This window comes from Prionailurus viverrinus, chromosome F1 (genome assembly GCF_022837055.1).
Source record: "Prionailurus viverrinus isolate Anna chromosome F1, UM_Priviv_1.0, whole genome shotgun sequence".
Lineage (NCBI taxonomy): Eukaryota > Metazoa > Chordata > Mammalia > Carnivora > Felidae > Prionailurus > Prionailurus viverrinus.
In genome coordinates this window covers 8,502,358-8,505,432 of record NC_062577.1, presented here as the reverse complement: position 1 = coordinate 8,505,432, position 3,075 = coordinate 8,502,358, and positions in this window count along the sequence as shown.

Here is a 3,075-nt window from a genome sequence, read left to right as displayed (position 1 = left end):
TCTCGCGGTCTGTGGGTTCGAGCCCCGCGTCGGGCTCTGTGCTGATGGCTCGGAGCCCGGAGCCTGCTTCGGATTCTGTGTCTCCCTCTCTCTCTGCCCCTCCCCCGTTCATGCTCTGTCTCTCTCTGTCCCAAAAATAAATAAACGTTGAAAAAAAAAATTAAAAAAAAAATATTACTATAAACTTAAAACTGCTCTAAAAACTAAAACCTATTAAGGGAAGGGGGTGGGGGGCCCTCTAGATGTGACTAAATTAAAGATCCGGAGATGGGGAGAATATCCAGAATTACAGGGGGAGCTCAGTGTAATCGCAAAGGTCTTTATATGAAAGAGCAAACGGATCCAGAGGCCAACAGGGAAGGTAAAATGGACAGAAGCAGAGGTCAGAGAGGAGAGAAGATGCTATATTCCGCTGGCTTTGAAAATGGAGGAGGGAGTCCCAAGCCAAGGAATCTAAGCAGCCTCCAGGGGATACAAAGGCAAGGAAATGGATTCCGCCCCTAGAGCTTCCAGAAGGAGCATCTGCCATCATCCGGATTTTAGCCCAGGGAAACTGATTGGACTTTGGACCTCCAGAACTAGAAGATAAACTTGTGCTGTTTTAAAGAAACTGAGTTCGTGGCATTGTGTTACAGCAACAATAAGAGACTAACACGAAGACCTTAAGACACGCCTCCAAGTAGAGATTTCCAAAAGGCACTGCTTAGAATCGTGGCACCAGTGTGGCTCTGAGCTTCCTGGCAGCCAATGCAAAAAAAGGGGGGGATGCAATCCGGCATACATTACACCGTGTTCCTAAAATAAAAATGACCCATTTGCCCATGAGAAAATGTTCCCACGAATCTAAAGAATCCTAAAGAAAACAGAGGGCAATACAGTCAACGATGTTTCCCCCAAAGAGTCCATAACACCAGTAAGAAGAGGGCTCTTGTTTTCAAGGAATTTAACAAGCTACGAGGGAGAAAAAGACATATGCTCTGGGAACTCTAATACAGAGTGTGCAAGGTGTTTTGGAAGTACCAAAAAAGGGAGAAAAGTAGGAAAAATTAATAGTGTTCTCTTCTTGTCAGTTATATCCCAAACCATGTGCTCCTGAAAACTATGTTAGCTCATGAGTTTCTTCAACCAGCGGGCCCCTGAGAGGATGGCCCTTAGGGAACAGCACACGCAGTGGCCATGGGGCAGCCCCAAGACAGGGTCCCCAAGCAATAAAAAATGGTTTACGCTCTCTTGGCTTTATGTGTGGCCTCTTTCCAGCCTATGCCACCTCTGAAATCTGTCTTATATTAGGCATTTTTTTTAATGTTTTTATTTATTTTTGAGACAGAGAGAGACAGAGCATGAGCAGGGGAGGGGCAGAGGGAGAGGGAGACACAGAATCTGAAGCAGGCTCCAGGCTCTGAGCTGTCATCACAGAGCCCAGCGTGGGGCTCGAACTCATGAGCCATGAGATCATGACCTGAGGTGAAGTCAGACGCTTAATGGACTGAGCCACCCAGGCACCCCAATTTTTAAATTTTTTTAATGTTTATTTATTTGTGAGAGAGAAGGAAAGAGAGTGAGAGCACACATGGGGGAGGGGCAGAGAGAGAGGGAGACACAGAATCCGAAGCAGCCTCCAGGCTCTGAGCCATCAGCACAGAGCCCAACGCAGGGCTCGAACTCACGGACTGTGAGATCATGACCTGAGCTGAAGTCAGACGCTTAACTGACCGAGCCACCCAGGTGCCCCAATATATTAGACATTTTAGATGGAACCACACGGAACCGCATGAAACGGCTGATACTCAACATATGTTTTACCTGGAAACAACGGCAATTTCATATGGCTCAATCTCATTTTTGGATTTAAGCTAATATAAAACGCCTTGACTATATACTAATACCATCTATATAATAATACCATTTTACTTGGATAATTGTTTCCTAGTTACTAAGTATCTTATTAAAGATGACTTTGAGAAGTATAAGGGAGAAAATAAAAACTTTCCATCCTCTCAACACCCAGAGACGCCTGTTAACAACTCTGCCGTAGATACTTTTTACTTACAAATATATGCACACTTTCTCCTTTAAAAAATGGGATTTGAAAACCCCGTGGCAGATTGAACACATGCCTTCGTTCATATCTGCTCCCCACCAAGCCCCTCTAAAATGGCACTAAGGAAATACACAGTGTAAACCCACACAGTTGAAAAGTACAGAAGAGGAAATGGGGGCAGATAAGAGCGGTCAACAAATGCTGGAAACTGATGAAACAAATGGATGCTAGAAACTGATGAAACAAATAGATGTTCCCCCGCCCCCCCCCCGCCCCCCCCCCCCCCCCATGTAGCAGATCAGAGAAAAGTGGAGATCCAGGCTTTCCAGGCAGAAGCCAGTAAGAAGCAAGCCAGCCTGTGCCCGAGAACTCCGAAATACCTCAGGGATCGGATGCATCACATACCTGTGACACCCAGGGGGGGTGGGTGCTTCTGGCTAGGACCAAACAGGAGGAGGTCTTGAACCTTTATATAAGAGCACCGGGTGTTGTATGGAAACCGATTTGACAATAAATTTCATATTAAAAAAAAGAAAAGAAAAATAAATAAACAGTGCTATGCTGAGGTTTGTTTTTGAAATACTGATTATTTTCTTTTTTTCTTTCTTTTTTTTTTAATTTTTTTTAATGTTTGTTTATTTTTGAGACAGAGAGAGACAGAGCATGAACGGGGGAGGGTCAGAGAGAGAGAGGGAGACACAGAATCTGAAGCAGGCTCCAGGCTCTGAGCTGTCAGCACAGAGCCCAATGAGGGGCTCGAACCCACGAACCGTGAGATCATGACCTGACCTCAGCCCAACCGACTGAGCCACCCAGGCACCCCTGAAATACTGATTATTAACGGCACGGTGACAAATGGACAGAGACAGGGAGGCTAGCCAGGAGCCCGTTACAGGAGTTCAGGGGAGGGATGGCAAGGTCATGAGCCAGTCAATGGCAGTAAGTCATGTGAGGAAATCGGGGACACTGGCGCATTAGCAGATAAAGTCCATATAACTCTGGCATCAATTAGATGTGGGGATTAAGAGAGAGGA